At 36.3% G+C, this 19,061-nt stretch overlaps 1 protein-coding gene across 3 annotated transcripts in view; it reads left to right on the top strand.

Moving 5' to 3' along the window:
• Window positions 1–19,061, top strand: part of pcbp3 (poly(rC) binding protein 3) — a 62,370-nt gene that overhangs the window by 6,099 nt on the left and 37,210 nt on the right. For all 3 annotated transcript variants that reach the window (XM_079880972.1, XM_079880974.1, XM_079880973.1), the window contains exons 2-5: window positions 10,865–10,917; window positions 11,506–11,593; window positions 11,685–11,794; window positions 12,142–12,282. The gene's annotated coding sequence lies outside the window, so the exon portion shown is untranslated. The remainder of the gene's footprint in view (window positions 1–10,864; window positions 10,918–11,505; window positions 11,594–11,684; window positions 11,795–12,141; window positions 12,283–19,061) is intronic.

Here is a 19,061-nt window from a genome sequence, read left to right as displayed (position 1 = left end):
AGGCTAAGCCATGGCACTCCAGTGATGAACGCCTTCTCCACTTCACATTCCCGCTCCCTCGAATTTTTTTTTTTTTTTTTTTTTTTTTTTACATTGCTTTCTTACTCTCTCTCTCTCACTCCCTTTCTCATTGAGCAGTGGGATCAGTAGCAGAGTGATTCATGCAGTGCTGAGGCTTTATTTAGACATAATCCGCTGAGTGTCACTATGGCATGAGGCTTTGGTCAGGTTCTCCTACCATGCTCCTGCCTGCTTTTGCACCCAACCCCCAACAATATGTGAGTGTGTCAGCGGGTCACATGGCGTGACGCGAGGAGACACCCAACCATGAATGATGCAGCGTTTTCTCAGCGGCCTCGCCCCTCTTATCGGACGGGGAGTGATCGGCAGCGTCGTGAGGAGGAGAGAGAGGATGTCCGCTTCCTTGCAAATGCGTTCTAATAAAATCTAGAGCCTCTTGAGCTTTTAGTAAAAGCTCTGTCTCATGTTCGGTGTCTGTTGATGCCCTCCCACCTGCTCCCTGGCAAGGCCTCGGATCCAGAGTGTTGTGACCGCGGCGATGGCCAGATTGAACCCAGCGGGGCGGGGTGTGAGGGGAAAGGTGTGACCTGCTGCTTAAAGTCTTTTTTAGCCTCCGAAATGGACTCCCGAGTGACAGTTGCCGTCTTAAACCTGTAAACATCGGCTGTGTTTTGACTGTGGGTTCACCTAGGGTCTTTTTTTTGTTGTCGTCGTTTGTTCAGGATAGATCTTGGCTTGCCCTCTCTATAACAAATATGCTTGCCTGACACACTTTCCTCAGCCGATGCCGTTCGCTCTTCCAAAGCATCTGCGCAGCTAAGTCAGCAGTAACGGTTCTGTGTTCTGGGGATGCACAGATTGAGGAAAGAGGCATGAGTTTCCTCTCAGCTCTGTGCAGTGTACTGTATGCAAATCTGAAAATCTGAATTCTGTGTCCTTCTATTTGCCCTCAGGAGAATTTGGCTGATATATAAAATATTCACTATGTATTCAAGATGATTCTGCTGGAAATATTGTGTGTACAATACATTTTTGTACATCAAGTTTCCTCAAGACTGTTGTTAGACTTGTGTGATTTACAAGTATTTGGATGATGTGTTGTCTGTTTCAGTCAAGTGGTTCAAAATTCGGATCCACAGACTCTTTGGCGCATCACTCAGAAATGTTCATGGATGTCCCATTGTGGCATATATCAATTTTAAAATTCAGAAATAGTTTTTGTAACATTATGTCTTTACCGTAATTTTTTTATACGATTTTTTTTAAACATTATATTTAAATAGAACACTTAAAATGTATTAACACTTTATAATATTGTGTTTTTTATTGACCAGTCTTGACCATCAGTATATGCTTTGTGTTTGTCCAAATATTGAGCTTATGGTTTCTCTGAAAGCATTAAAGGAGAACTCCGGTCAATTTTAACATTGAGCTCATTTTTTTGTACATTTGGAATGCTGTCAATACAGAGAACAACAACAAAAATCGGTGTTGCCTACACCGAGTTATTCTATTTTTAAAATTTGCACCCTGTTGACTTCAATGGGGCAAGTACTAAACCTGCTTTTAGCCTCTTAACATCCTTGATGTGTCATTACAAGTGCACAGAAAATGTGAGTGATTCCTTCAGAGTGAACACGAGTGAATCTGACTGCAGTAGATGTGAAAGAAATGTATAAAAATGATGTTATTTAAGCCAGCGCAAATACCTCTGTTTACATCCTGTTTTCGGGTGAAGTCCAAAGTAGTCGATTGCCGAGTTCACGCACATAGGTTTAGTACCTATGATCACGCGCGTAAACTCGGCAATCAACTACTTTGGACTTCACCCGAAAACAGGATGTAAACAGAGGTATTTGCGCTGGCTTAAATAACATCATTTTTATACATTTCTTTCACATCTACTGCAGTCAGATTCACTCGTGTTCACTCTGAAGGAATCACTCACATTTTCTGTGCACTTGTAATGACACATCAAGGATGTTAAGAGGCTAAAAGCAGGTTTAGTACTTGCCCCATTGAAGTCAACAGGGTGCAAATTTTAAAAATAGAATAACTCGGTGTAGGCAACACCGATTTTTGTCGTTGTTCTCTGTATTGACAGCACTCCAAATGTACAAAAAAATGAGCTCAATGTTAAAATTGACCGGAGTTCTCCTTTAAGTATTAACAGGATACTTATTAGGTAGGTTTTTCTCTGACTAGGCCTTTTCTTTTGTATAAAGACTTCTTGTGCAATATATCCTTACATACTGCTTCGTCATTGTTAATATCAGTGTAGAGATAATATTGATTCTTTATGCTATGCTCCACATAACTATAGAAGACAATGGTGATCTGAAATATTATAGCAAGAGGAAGACTCAACAAATCGAGTACTTGGAATGGGGCCAATTGACACATTAAACCCATGTATTATCTGCAATGCATGCATACAGAAAATCAGATAATATATGGGTTTAATCTGTTATGACAACATTTACCCAAACCAGATGAGCTGGTTTTCATCCATGGTTGAAGATATCAACTCAGTGTGTCCATGCATAAGTCATTTTAAGTGTAGTGTAATTAACGGGATCTGTTTGATTTCTGACATTTTTTTTTAACAGCACATCACAAGTTGAGACTCAATCTCCGTCTTGCAGGAAAATCTCAAGCGCAGATTAGTTAGTGCGCTGTTATTTCTCCCACGAGGTTGAGGGATTTGATCTATCGGCTAATTCCACTCGATGAGAACTGTCTGTGACATCACAACACTATCCCTCACTTCAATAAAAGCCCAGCAGCGAAGGTAAAGCACATGATATCGCTATCTGCTCTTCTCTCAAGGGGGGAGGGACAGAGCTGTGGAGATATTCAAATGTGCGCCGTGCCTTTGAATTTCTGCAGGAGCCTTTTTGCAGGATTAAGACTTAAAAGCCTTTAAAGGAGAACCCCTCCAATCATAAAGGTGTGAAAGTGTCAAGCGTTTTGCCAAACATTTCTGCAAGTCTTGGTTCATGTCTATTTTAAAAGGCTAATTTGCAGTCTTTCACATTGCTCAGTGTTAACCAAACACATTTGAATACTTATAAGAAGCTCATACAGGATGTGCATACTTCACGTGTCTCAGAAGTTTGGGGTCGTGAGATTTTTAAAAATATTTTTGAAAGTGATAGTTCACCTATTCACCCTCATGCCATTTCAAGCCTGTATGGTTTATATATGTACATACATGGTGTATGTGTGCTTACACCACATTATTATATTATTACATTATTCATATAACATATTAGATATATATTCATATATTTATTTATATATTTATAATTATATGTAATTTGCCCAATCAGGCAAGCATGTCACATACATATTTATTCATGTATATGTGCATATTTAAATCATACAAATTAGATTTAACAGTTATATCACATATGTGAATAGCGACTTCAACTTTGGTCTCTTCCACATATAAATCTATCATATGGCTTCAGGTTGGCTTGCAATATTGCATGTGATTCATACAATAAAGAATAATTTTATTGTTCTTATATGGTGCTTTTTTTGTATCATTTTTAGAGCTTGACAAAACCCCATTCACCTCTATTGTATGGAAAACAACCACAGTGTGTAAACAACATCCCGCCTAACATCTGCTTTTGTAAAAGGAAAAAGAAAACAATAGAGGGTTTGAATGACATGAGGTTGAGTAAATTAATTTAAAGTTTTGGAACCATTCGTTTAAGAATTGAAGGACTGAGTAATTGCAGTGTTTGTAAAACGATGCCATATGGAGTTCAACAAAACAAGCATGTCAGTGTGTGTTGCTGCAAAGTAGAGCTGCGCGATTCTGGATTAATTGAGAATCACTATTTTTTTGTTTCAAATAGAGGTCATGATTCTCACACTATTCTGAATTGACAACTAAACAAACTAACGTAATTTAACAGAGGTTCTGAAAAAATGTTCATTGCTGCAGTTAAAAATATTTAACTTTTATATTTAATAAAATTTAATATTTTAAAAATTTTTTTAAATCAGTTTGAATGAATGATTCAATGACTCAAAAAGACATCACTTGTATCAATGTTATGAACAAATCTTTTGAATGAATGATTCAATGACAAATACATTTTTTAACGCTCACTGGTGTAACAATGTAATTGATACAGTCTTTATTTGAAGCATCAAGTTACTTTAAAAAGGTGATTTGCTCTATTTTGATTGCTACTGTAGACATCAGTGTTTATATTCGAACTATAAACTTTTATCCCAGTACTTCTATGATCATTTGAATTATTAGAACACAGAAATAATGATACTGTGGTTGAAAAGACTGCTTGTGAAGCTGTTTCCTATCTTCTTTACATGACAACTGCTCTCTCTGGGTCAGCATCAATGCATATCTGAATGTTCGCTGTGATCGTACTTGTCAAACGTTTAATAGACATAGCTGAACCATTAGTCCTTTAGGAATAAGATCCCGTGGGTGTTTGAAATGAGATTTGCGATCTTTTAACGATTAATCGTGCAGCTGAAGTCAAATGCAGTTAGATTGATTTAAGATGCACATTTAAGTATTTGAATTTTTCAATTTAGCTGTCGATGATCAATAACTAATTATGACCACTACAGTAAGTAATGTTTTGTGGTGTGGGCGGCCACTTCCTTCGTCCTCTGTTTTACAGCACTATTTTATAGCGTTCTTCTGCATGGCTCTGGGCCTGATTACTTTGCTCTGCCCTTTCACAGATTGTGCGAGCGACTTCAGAAGGATCCCACCCGTATGTTAAGAACACACACACTGTGAAGGGTATTATGGGACAACTGTCTCCCTCAGGCATAGATACCCAGGTGGAATAGGGGCTTCTGGGGACTGGCTTCCGCAATATACAAAAGCCGCTGAGCACAAAAGGGGTCAAATAAAGGATATCTATGAAATGCCATTAGCTCTCAATTAATGCCAAGGGCATATAAAGTATAATGACTCGTCTGGGTAATGCGCGAGTGTCCGGATAGGCTGATACAGCTATTGAACTTCGGCATTCAAGCCTTTTATCATATTTGCATGTAGAGCAGAGCACATTGACAGGGGTGAGGATGGTTTTGGCCATTTTTATATTAAAATAATCATTTTAACTCCGTAGCATTACATATATATTTTTTTGGTTTGACTTTGCACAGTGAAATGTCCATTGATTTATGTATTTTAGTATTTACACTACTGTTTAAAAGTTTGGATTTTTTTTAATTAAGTTTCTTCTCACCAAGGCTATTTATTTGATCAAAAATGCAGTAAAAACTGTAATAATGTAAAGTATTATTACAATTATTTTAATATTTAAAATGTCATTTATTCCTGTGATGGTAAAACTGAATACAGCAGCCATTACTTCTGTCTTCAGTGTCAGAAATCATTCTAATATGCCGATTTCGTGCTCAAAACATATTTCTTATTATTATTATCAATGTTGAAATTTATTTATTTATTTATTTTTTGTGGAAACTGTGATGCATTTTATTCAGGATTCTATGAATTGAAAGTTCAAAAGAACAGATTTTATATGAAAAATATTTCATTTGTAACAATGTAAAAGTCTTAACTGTCACTTTTTGATTGATTTAATCCATCCTTTCTGAATCAAAGTATTAATTTCTTAAAAAAACTAAAACTGATCCCAAACTTTTGAACACGAGTTTGTATAAGCAATGAAATATTATACAGTATAGTTTGATTTTAGAGTTAATGAAGCTTCTGCACTGTATTATTTGCTGATGAGTTTCTGTATTAGGTGTTCTTGAAACATTTAAATCACTTAATTTTTCACAGACTTTGCTCAATTCCAGATTAAGTTGTCACACTTATGTTTATTCGAGGCCGTCTCAAATACATTGATACCTTAGTTTTGATTCCTGTAGCGATTTGGTAATTTGAGACAATTTCATAATTAATTTAATATTTCTATAATATTATTGCCCCGCTTTAATCTACTAAAAGCGATTATAAAGATATTAAGATATTGTAAACATTAATTAACATCATGATTTTCTGTAAAACTGCTTTGAAACCGTATTGTATTATTAATATAATATAATATTGTATTATGAAAAGCACTATACAAATAAATTTGACTTGACTTGATATTGATATCATAATAATTTTTTGAGCTTAAAGTAAAAATGTATGCATACTACTAACCAGAGATTTTAATGTAAATAATAAAAATATTAAATATTATTATTATCAAATAAACCTTTATTGAAAATATTTTCAGTGTTTCAGAAATGAATCCTGCATGAATACATTTCTGCCATCTTTATTTGTCCTTTACCCGTATACAAAGAGTCTCTTGTTTCCTAAATCGTTCAGTTCTAATACCTAGAAAGTCATTTGTGTTAACAGTAGTGATATTATATTATAGATTTGTGACTCAAGGCATGATTATGCAATAATGTCTGCATTTTCAACAGGTTTTTATAGCAGAGAATGAAAAGAGGTGGCAAAGTCAAACAAGCTGGTGTAGATGAAATGCTTTTAAAGGTTCCTCTAAGCTCCTTTGCTGGGTGTTTGTGTGTAAGTGACAGCCTCTCACAGCCCTGTCAGACTGTTTCTGCACATAAGCAGTTCTCCTAACATTATGCTTACTGCCTCTTGACTTGTTTTGTTCCTGTGTAATCCCTCCGCACTTGGTCGGCTCCATTCGCTTTGCTCGGGCTGCTGAAACTGCAGCTCGCTTTTAAACCTTGCTCAACTTTTCAAACTGACTTTCAAAGCATCCTGTCATGAGAAAGCAAACCACCAAACTCTCTCACACAGTCACGCCCGCATTATTTTCATTGCCAGGCAAAAAAGCGCTTTCATCAGTGTTTTCTTTATTGCACTGTGGCATACATTTAGCAACAATTTAATATTTCTCTGAGAATTTACAGGATGTATAGTCCTGGTATCACAGAAATGTAATTGTTCAACTCAAAATTTGCTTTGTGTCCTCCAAATACTGTGATTGAAACTTAAAACAACAGATTATTTACTGTTCTTTATTCTTACTATTCTTATTCGTGTGGCTTAACGTTCTCTTCTTTTTGATTTTAGTTTAAATCAGGTATGTTATCTGGTGGGACAAGCTATTATCCCAGACCCTGATGAGAGGGGTTCAATAAGGGTCCCACTCTAAAAAATGCTGGGTTGTTTCAACCCATGTTTGGGTCAAATATGGACAAACTCAACCTTTGTTTTAAATGTTTAAATTACATTTTTAAACCCAATGGTTGGGTTTGTCCAGATTTGACACATACATTTTTTTAGCAGTACTGGGAATGGGTAACAGATCTGTTTTGATTGGGTAGCAGGGAAATATGACTAATATATATATATTTTTTACAATATTTTATATAAAAAAAACATAAATTATATGTATGTGTGTTTAAAGTGTGTGCATGTATGTGTATGTTTATATATGGGTCATTCCTGGTATTTCTTTTTGGCTTTTGGACATACAATTTTGAAAATCAAAGTCAAAAGAAATTTAAAAGAAACCAACTTAAAAATAAATTTGAGTGCAATCATGATAGGTCGATGTTAAACATTTAAAAAATGCTATTGGTCAAGCTGGGGTAAATGAATTTAAGCATTTATTAAACAAAATAAATGAAATGGAAGATCAAAAATGTCCACCCTGTTAAGGACAAAACAGTTTAAAATACTTATGATTCTAATTTATGGGCATTGTGTACATTTTCTTAGACAACTCATGTCAATTTGTCCTTTTAAAATCATATCAGTTAATAAATCATCATCATTACATATATATATATATATATATATATATATATATATATATATATATATATATATATATATATATATATATATATATATATATATATTTATATGTATATGTATGTATGTATGTATGTATATATATATATATATGTATATGTATGTATGTATGTATGTATATATATATATATATATATATATATATATATATATATATATATATATATATATATATATATATATATATATATAATTATTTTACATTTTCAGATACAAATGCCTCATTTTACAAATGTTAACTTTTTCAAAGTACTACATTATTCATACTATGTTCATTATCCATTCAATGTTCATAAATGTTCATTGTCACTGAAGTATTAGTATATTTTGCTTTTTTTTTATGAAATTATTTTTTTTTTTAAAAACTGCTTAACAGGGTGGACAAAGTATAACAGGGTGGACAAAGTATAACAGAGTGGACTAAGTAGTAGGGTGGTATAGGTAATGGATGTATGTATGATTTCCTATCTCCCACATACAACTGGTTACAATATTACTCTTGTTTACAGTGGAAACAATATGAACCAAAGCACTTTAAATACACTTCTTCGACTTTAAACAATCTGTTTACACTCTCAGTGTCCACTCTGTTAGGTCTGCATGTCTGAGCAAAAAGAAGCTGAAAAATGTCTCAAATTATTTTACTGAATCAACTTCAATATGCTTACTGTTCAAATGCTCTTATTTATGACTAAGACAGCTTTCAAATTTACATTGTTCAACATTTTAAGGCAGTAAGATCATGATCTTTACTGGGGACACAAAAGGCACAGAATCCCATATGAGGATAATAAAATAATCACTTGAGAACCTCTTCTATACTGTATAGTCTAGTGCTTCTCAACTGGTGAGGAAAAACAATGCTGAATGTAAATAATAATACCCAACTAACCATACAATCACACATAATTAGATTTGGTAGATGCAGTATCTACATATCTTTCCATTGACGGCCATTCGTTGCACACTTCCGGGGGGTCCTGGCCAGCCAAACATCTGTCACTGAGATGAATGGGAAAGCTAACGGATAGCTTTCTCCATATTATAAACTTCCTTAGGCCCGCCCATAAAAATTTCATCCGAGGCCCTGTGAATTCAAGCGACAGTCCTGGCTGAAATTAATGGAGACGTTTGATTGATTAGACCTGCATTTCAGAGAGATTCCTTTGCAAATCAATGCCTGCCTGCATGTAAGCGTTAATGAAATTGCACACCGGCAGAAGTGAGCTGACTTTTTCCATGACTGAGTTAAGAGTCTGCACTTTCTCTAAAAGCCCTGTGGAGATCTTTCCCCTTTTAACCTCTCCATCAAAATGGCATTTGATTCAAAAAATTTTACAGCCAGTGAAGTGTCTCCACGTTGATTCATTTATTTATTAGTAAATGAAAGTAATGAAACGCTTAAACACATTTAAATAGCGCTGTTTTGTGCTGCTCTGGCTTTATTGCACTCCGAGCACCCGCAAAGATTTACTTATTTGATTAATGCATTAGGTGCGTTTACAATATTTAGCAAAGCATGGACCCTCTTAATTTATAACCCCCCGGCTAAATGGAAATGGGGAAATATCTGCTTTCCTCTCAGGCTTGATATTACATTTTGAAGCACAATGTTGAAAGGGCTGCAATTCATTATTAATGCTCACAATATAAATAGTTTAGATCTTATTAATATTTCATTTATGGTAGAAAAAAAGATTTGAGTGACTGCTACAGTATTGGAAAAATTGTAAATATATTATAAAGGCTGTTCGTCTGAAATATCGCCGGTGGGAAAAGCAAAATGTAAACATACGAATGCCATATGTGTTTGTCTTTTGATAGTATTCCTGCTTCACTCGTTGAGTGTAATATATAACAAAGGAGTCTGACAGCTGTGTTAAATATGATCTTGCATCATGGTGTGGTTCATGTGCCTAGCGTGAGTATGGTTGTCTCTCTGGGCCGTGTGTCGAAAGGAGATAACTTATGTGTTTTATGGATCTTTTGAGCACTGTAACCGCCATCACAGCGGAGATCTATAATCTCACTGATGTGTGTTCGTTCGCCATCACATTGGGACAGTCCTTGAGTAGGGGTCAGGTGATAATCTGTAAACGCCGGCACGCGGGACCCTGAGAAAGCGAAAAAGGAATGGGAGCTTTTAGAGATCATTAAACATTAATACAGTGTGATTTGTGTGTCGAGCCCTTGTGCTGAATTTCAGTCTCCATCATTATAGAATTTCATCTCTGGGACTCTCCGAAGTGGCTCCATGTCAAACAGGAGATCAGATTGTAAGCGCCTTTAGAGGAACTGATTAACTTCTGGTTTGCACAATATCGCTCAGGCTGAGGACCGAAGTGTTTTATCTGCATCCGCTTGAAGCCTCTAAATAAATAGGCCAAATTGGTTTTTGGACTAGCTGAGTCTAGACTGGGTAAATATTTAACAGGTTTTTCTTCTGCCAATATATTACATGTGGAGAAGTCTGCATGATCCTTTTTTTTTACCCAGAGTGGTCATCTAACTGGAAAATGATTGACAGTAGATGTCAGTAGTTTCTTTTGCCAGTAGATGGCAGTCTTCCCTAAGTACTGTGAATTGTGTTTCAGGACACTGAGACATGTCAAGCTTTAGAGGTTTTGATATAATGTTTAGGAGAAACCCTCTCTGACATGCCTAGTCAGGCTAAATATATTTTACTAGTTGTATTATTGCTTGATCCTGTGGTAATAAGACAGAATCAATGATTAAAGTAGTAACTTGCTGAATGAATGTAAAATGTGCGGTCATAGGTGTGTTTGTGGCATTTTATTTTATTTTTTTTTGCAGATTTGAAGGTGGCTCATCCAATCAAAATGTAGTCTGAAATAATCATTTTATAATACATGTCATATATTTGATAATCACTTCTATGTCACTCAGAGCCAGAAACCAAATTCATCACCATCTTGTTAAACAATGCCAAACATAACCATTAGAGGGAGCACTTTTCACACACAGATGTTCATTTACTGATAAATGTCTCCTTGTTTTTTGAAGGAATTTCTCTTTGCTTGGAGTTGAAGGCTGGATTTGGCAGTGCGGTCACAGACGTAAGAGATGGTTACAATTACAATAATATGCATCAAAAAATCATTACTATTTCTACAAGCTAATTTGTTATGCAGTTTTGTGTGTTAGACATGGGATGAGAATCTGAAACAATACAGATCATTCCTGTTATGCAATACCTTTTGATCTTCTGTAATTTGTGTTGTTATTTATGGTGTTATTTCTATAAAATTACATTACAAACTTATGCCCAAATAGAAATATTCTGTTAACTGTAAGACTTAAATATCATTAAATAAAATTAATTATTAAATAAAAATGCAATATTTAAATAATATAGATATTATAATAATAAACACGTTGTTTATTTTAAACGTATCACACCAATTTCTGCATGTATGGCTTGAAACATTTCTATTATAAAATGAAATCTGAAATACACCTGAAATATTTTTTAATAAATTGCCAGGGTTTTTTTCCCCCAAGCTTTTTTTCCCCCTATCTTTTAAAGTTCTATTTTAAAAATATGTATTGTTAAAGGCACTGTGCAAATATATAGAATGGAATTGGATTCTAACTTTTATTTATTACTTAATATGCAAATGTTTCCCCCCCCATCTTTCTTGCAGAATCTTGGTTTGGAAGAGCAGAAGAAAACCTTTAATTTCAGATAAAAAGTAAACCTCCTGTACAGAGAAACAGTAAGGACTTGCTCAGGTAATGCATAGAGACTCATAAAACGAGTTAAATTTGTGAATCAATTCGATTTTTCGGAATGTTTTCTCACACTTCTGCTTATATTTAAAAGGTGAGATACACTGGACAGACGGAACTCTCTCAAGTCGTCTGGAAGTGTGACGGCACGTGGTCACATGACCTGGAAGAGAAAACCCAAGAGACTTCTAGGATCCCTCTCTGGTCAGTGACACCATTTCTTGTATTTATGAATCTCATAACATGGCACATTTTTTGGTTAAATTCCACAAAAGTGGTGCATCCACAGAAATGTTAGACACTTAACTAGAAGCTGATGCTTTTGGCCTTTGTTTACACAATGTTCCCATTTAAGGATTCAGTTACCCGTGAGATAAGTAAATCAGCGCACATATGGCTTGTGCGATTTCACCCGTGCTCTTGAGGCAAACCCCCTTTCGCTACACAGAGACCCTGATGTGGAGAAGGTGCAACGTATGGCAGCCTCGCATGACTGACAAACGTGGCTTAAACTGACAGTGTGTTGTTTTGATTTGCCCTTCTGCCTGCAGAATGGGCCGGTTATCAACCTGGAAAGAAGTCTAAAGGCTGATGAACTGATCCGCACAGCGACACAGCTGCGCTCTCTTCCCCTCTTCATCTGTCCAATCTCCCCATTTATGTCCTGAGATCCACAACTTTCTGCAACTCTGGTGAGTACGGTGCCCTTTCTTTGTCTGTGTGCCTATTAGAATCCCTTATAATCTTGCTGAACTGGTTCTTGCAGGTTCCTCTTAGGCCCATTTTTGAGCAGAATATGTCATTTTGGGAAATGGGATGACCTTTTGCGTTGGCAAACTATTGATGAATCAGCATCCATTCGGCTGGGAGCTTTCGCTCTCTGTTGTAGGCCTTGAAGCGCGTGGGTTTATTTCTGTGCTGAATTCAAAGCACAGAAGCTCTGAGCACGGCGTATGAATTGATTTTTTTCCCCCATTGAATGTTATGAGCGTGTTTCTTGAGATGAGAGTCATTTGCAGTAGTATGGGAAAAATTTGACTGTGATATATTTAGCCGGTGTGACGTGATGCTTTCTTGCTGACTGTGCTTGCGCCTGTTCAGGGCCTGGTTGATTCTGACTGAGCGAATGCTGTAGAAATTAGGCTAACTATCGTAATGAATATTAATGGCGGATGTGTGTGTGTTTGCATCTGTCGCCATGGGTAGTTCCAGAGGTTTCCGCACACGATGTTGCGTCATGGTTTTTTCCTTCACACTGACCTGTCTCAGAAACCTCAGAGGGAACTCTCAAGGGAGTTTTTGTCCTTTGTCATCGCAAGTAGTTTTGCCACATTGGCAGCTTTTGCTCAAGGGCGATCAGCACAGGGACTGCGGAATAGAGCATTAAAAATAACTCGCGTGAACCATCGAGAGCTTGTGTCACACGTTGGCTCTTGTTGGTGGCGAAAGGGGATGTCGAAGCTTTGTGACTACGCGAGCGAGCTCATCCTGACAGTCTTCGCTTAGATGTTGAGAAATGCTTAGAGTTGGATGGTAGTCAAATTTAACCAGTTCTGACACATCATATGAGCAAATCTCTTCATGTGTCCTGGCATAATAACATGGCTATTGTCTGATGTTTTATGGTGATAGAATTTTTTCAGTACATTTAACAGATACTGCCCAACAGATTCACCCCAAAATCTAAGGACAAAAATTAATTGTTTTGCAAAAGGGGAGTGTTGATATGTAGTAAGAGAACCTCTGCCATAATGTGTATGGATGTACTTCTCATTGGGTTTTCTTTACTGTAATACATTACAGTACTTTTCATGGATCACAGAAAAAAAAACTCATTACTGTAATGTGACACTGATTACCTTTATTTTCAGTGGTGATTTTCAATAGATTATTATTGCTGCATTTTATTTGTCCATATTATATAAAAAAACAAAAAAAAACAATACAGAACATTTTATGCACTACTGTTCAAAATGTTGAGGTAAGATACTATATATATCTAAATCGTTTTAAATATTTCCTTCATCTTTCACTTTAAATTCTTAAACTTGATCAATAAATGAAATTAGAATAATAAGACATTATAGGGCTGTTACCAATCAAATCAAATAATTTACACTGAAAAATTAAAACTGCATTAAAAAGTGTTATGAGATTGTATTAAATATTTTTTAAATATATAAATAAGAAATTTTGGAAAGAATGATACTTTTAAACACGAAACTAAACTACCAGTAGGTGGCGGCAGGTGACCGTCTTAATGAGTGAGTCATTGAGTCATTTATTCAAATGATTTGCTCAAATGGCTGATTTGTTCAGGAATGAGGCAGTTGTTTATGAATGGGTCATTGAATCTTTGACTCAACCGATTAGTTCAAAACGCTGAATCATTCAGTAATGAAAACACGGTTAAGTGTTCCTGTGAGATGCGTTATGGTTCTGCTGTGATCTTTGTTTGGAACTATTTTCGCTCCTTAAATAGGACAAAATCAGTCAATATTGCATCTAAAATGTACTTAATACTTACACTAAAATGAATGCAGAATCATTGTCACATTTTGGTGATTCCCTAGTTATTTTTTGTTATTGAAGTTTTTATTAGGCTAGCCTACTTGTCCGATCAGGCAAGTAAAATTAACTTTCACTTGCCCCTTAAGATCTTGTCCCGGACCAGCAGACAAGCCTTTACGTCGAGCCCTGTGTATGTGTATATATATATATGTGTGTGTGTGTGTGTGACTGTGTGTGTGTGTTTACTGAACTGTACTAGTGTGTATAAGCCTGGACATGTTCTTGACGAGTTTCATGTGAATCACTCATTTCTTGTGATTCACCTAGACATGTTATTGACAGGTTTCGTGAGATTCACTTATAACATGTTTTACAACAAGGTTCGATTTTTGTTGTTGTTGTTGTCTGAACACAGATCTGACATTTCTGACTAGGTCCACATGTCGATACATTTCTTCAATCAGTGACAGAAGTACAGAATGTTCTCCTGTCCAGCATCTCCTTTTTTTACGAAGTTTCTCTTTGAAAGTCAAGGTTGCTTGGGGAAATAAAATGCGAAACATGGCGCAAAAGATTATTCTAGAGTCCAGGGAGGATGGATGAAGAGGATTGTGGGTAGTTAGCATGCTGGAGCACTTCAAGTCTCTGCTGCATGCGTTGGCTTTTCGGGTATTTTGGCTTAAATGATGCTCTTGTCATCTGGGTGCACATTAAAGGCAAGCCCATCTGTGACTGCGGGATGAGTGAATGCAGGGCGCACGCAGATTACTTTTATTAACATCTCAGTGCTACCATTATCAGCTCAGCGGGGACTGGAGTCCCCTGTTTGTCACAGTTAATGTTACCAGTGCTGTCAAAACCTGACATATGATAGACTATTTCACCCCCGTTTAAGACCAACTCCGTCTGGTGTGTTGTGTGGTCGTGACTCTAATTTGTCATTCTTAAGTATTCATATATTCATAGTGCACAGCTTGAGCACGTACACTTGTGTTTGTTTGTGAGAGTTTGGATGCATGTTTTTTTTTTTCATCCGTTGCATGCATCTACAGATTTCGTAACTCAAATTGAACTTCTCTTAATGTATGTGGCTCATGACGGCAATGACCATGCAACTTATGTAAACATTACCGCAAATCAATTTATATTCAAGCTCACTGGAATGACTTTTTTACCAGCTACAGAATACATTTACATGAGCAGAGTGCAATGATTTCTTTAGCACCTATTTTTTTGTCCATCACAGACTCGTTTTGCAGTCACTATAAATCAAAAGCATGTTATATTCGGCTCATGAAGTGAATGGCAAATTGACCTAATTATTAAGATGTCAATATCTCACTCTTGAGGTTTTTTAAGTGATTAATGTTTTGAAGCAAACACAGAGAGGATGAGCAAGAACATGCCCAGTCATAAAACCCCCCACATTATTACAACTTGGTGGTCGAGGCTTATCTCTGTACTCTCACGCGGCTCGGCTCGACTGTAAGGATTTCTGATGGTTATGATTTTCTAACATTTGCAACACTTTCTGTCACCCATCACAAAAATGCATTATATTTTTAGATATGTATTTTTATATGTACCAGAAATAAAATCTATATATAGTGTATATTTATTTATTTATTATTGTTTTTCATTAAATACAAAAATTAAATGCATAAATACAATTCATGAAGTGGCATTGCAGCTTTATAATTAAATTATGCCAATTTATATATTTATATAAATGTTTTTTGTTTTTTTTACTGTAGAAAAAATATTTTAGAATTAATTTTTATGTTTTTTTAATTGTAGGTTTTTAATTTTGCATTAACAGATGGAAATTATACAGCTGCATTGTAACTCCATGACAGCTATACATTTATAAAACACATTTGTGCTGGAAAACAATGATATGATGCAAAACAATACTAATTGCTTGATAATTTACATAAAAACACAAGTATAAGATCAACAACCTTTCAACACAGCTCTGGTCTGCTTACACAAGTGACAGTCCCGAAACCCTCTCACACTGACCCCAGGGCATCAGGCCATTCTTATTGTCGAGCCCTATGCCATTGTAAGATGTCCTTTTGCAATATTTACCAAATCTTGAAATTGCTTTCTGATAAGAATTCTGCTTTTTGGATTTGTTATGTGGAATGTAACACCATGCAAAGGTATTGCTGCCAGTTGTGAGCTCATTGGAATTTAAAAGTTGTTTGGACTTCTGCACACAGGATCTTGAGATACATTGTACTGAAAGATGAGCCAGCCAACTGAAATTGAAAATCAGGGTAAGCCTTGCATAATATATATTTGGGGTGTTGAAATTAATCTTTGTATTGATGCATCCCAATGCGAATGTGAACGATTCTGCATCGATGCAGTAATAGACCATAATCGACTATAGCCTACTGACGTTTCTCTGGTGTCATTCGTCAAATAAAATGGCGGAAACACAAAAACGAGTAATAAAAAATGCACCCACTATGTTAAATTTGACAGTGTGTGAGTGTGTGCGCTTGCGTGGCAGCGAGCGCGCGTGTGTATGTGTGTGTGTGTGCGTGCGTGAGTCGAGTGAGAGTGTGTGTGAGCGTTTTTATAGGCTAACTTAAGTACACTTGACAGTTTCATGCGCTTTTAGTATTTACTAGTGTTTGTTCTAAATGGTCCTGTCATCTGCTCTGTTCAGACTTAAGTTGTGTTTGATGTTTGCTTGATTCAGGAAGTGTAGTTTCTTGGAGCAGATAAAATAAAAAGAATATTGCTGGAAGAAGTAGGTACTTTTTGCCTACTCTTTTTTTTTTTTTTTTTGAGTACTGTGAATTCAGACATACTACTTTTGTCACATACTGTTTTTCATCTACTAAATAGTTGAGAAGTATGCGATTGAGTTTTGCACCCCTGTTCTAGACTATCGTAATTGCCTCCCTAAAGGCAGAACCCCCCCCCCAACCCTCCAGTATATATATAGAATAATCCAAGTTGTCTAAATGTTGTAAGTAGGGCTGTCGATTTAACCTGTTAATCTAATTAAAGCTGCAGTCTGTAAGTTTTGGCCCTCTAGCGGTTAATAAACAGAACTGCATGCGTCTTGCGGAAGAACATTGTAGCCCGAGCTACTTCTCTCTGTTCATGTCTATGACGAGTCACGCCGGTACTAGGCTACTCCGCAGTGGTACGACCCGAGCCAGTCTAAAATAGTCTGCATATAAACACGTATTATAGGTGTACCATAGTGATTCAGGATAAGGCAAAAACACGGTTTGGAAAATGGATTCATGATGTACTCGCTCATTATATAAATTTTGAACACAAAAAAAGTTACGGACTGCAGCTTTAATTAGTTATGGCGAAAAAAATGTGTTAAAATTAATAATTAATTTGACGTACCCGCCCCGCCCCAGACCTGCGTAAGTCATACGGTATTACATTTTATAAAGTTTATTGATGATGAACATGAAGCAGGGCAACAACTCACTGTGTGATGTAGCCTGTAGAATGCCTCTAAAATTCCAAGATATCAGGGCACAAATTAGGGATGGCGAAAACTAAAAATTTTCTTGACCGACCACGAGCCTCATTAGCCGGTTGAAACCAGTTAACCGATTAGTTTAAAATATGCTACGCTATTTTAAATAACAGCCATTTCGAGCCGCGCCTGCAATTTCGCAACTCTGTCGCATCTCTCTGCCGCTCTGCCTCCCGCTCACACACACACTGCCCCGGCGCCGCCTTTCCACTCACGTCACTTTTTTAAAATCCGCTACAGCGCGAAACATGAGTCCCGCAAACGCGGCGCCGAGTAGCTTGTATGTAATCGGAGGACAAATGGCTCCTTAGTTTCTAAATGGTTTGGGTACAAGGTGATCGCGTTGAAAAAAAAGGCGTTTGTCTAGCGTTAGAAGCTCATTTGAAACATTGCCGCGGCTCATTTAAGAAAATGACAGCTCCGAAGAGACACCGCTTTAGTTTGAGGTAGTGCTGCCCTGACTCTAACCTCGAGTGTTTTAGCCTGTAGCCTTTACTTTTTGCAAACCTTGTGAGCATGCGAACCCAAATGCTGTGACCTTGCGCCAAATGTTTTTATTGGTTTATTAAGTACAAACAGGCGAGTTATGAAAAATTGAGTGTGAGGGATTTGTTCACTTCACACAAAAAGATCTTGGAATGAGATGGCTAACTGTAGTAGCGTTTAGTCCACTGTCTATAATAGCTTAATTTAGAGATCACTTTTTTTTTTTTTTTAACCGACTACCGGCAACTTTGATCGGTTAACGTTGATACGGTCAACCATCGGTCAAACGGTCATCGGTTAACATCCCTAGCACAAATGCACCTGTATAAGTTTTTGTCTCATATTTATATAATGATATAGTTAAGCAATATCACAGTTTATTGTGAGTGCTGTTTTTGTCCGAAATAGCACAAATGCAAATGTGATATTGATTTTATACAACAGTTCATAATAACTGCGAAATAGCACGAGTGCAAATGTGATATTGATTTTATACAACAGTTCATAATAACTGCAAAATAGCACGAGTGCAAATGTGATATTGATTTTATACAACAGTTCATAATAACTGCGAAATAGCACGAGTGCAAATGTGATATTGATTTTATACAACAGTTCATAATAACTGTATTGTGTTATATTTTAGACACAATATTGTCTGCTTTTGCTCAATTTTGTCTAAAAAGCAAGAGCATTGTGGTGCTCTCGTCAACGCGCGCCGGAGACTATACGGAAGAGAAGAAATTGTTGAATATAGTCATTTTGTTTTTTTGGCGCACAAAAAGTGTTCTCGTCGCTTCTTAAAATTAAGGTTGAAGCACTGTAATCACATGGACTATTTTAACAATGTCTTTCCTACCTTTCTGGGCCTTCAAAGTGTTAATTAAATAGCTGTCAATGGAGCAGTGAGTGTTTTTCTCTGTTCCCTTTGTTCTTTGATTAACTTTAGTGACA

The sequence above is a fragment of the Squalius cephalus genome (assembly GCF_949319135.1).
Source record: "Squalius cephalus genome assembly, chromosome: 9".
Taxonomy (NCBI): Eukaryota; Metazoa; Chordata; class Actinopteri; order Cypriniformes; family Leuciscidae; genus Squalius; species Squalius cephalus.
This window is presented reverse-complemented; position numbering and strand designations above follow the sequence as displayed.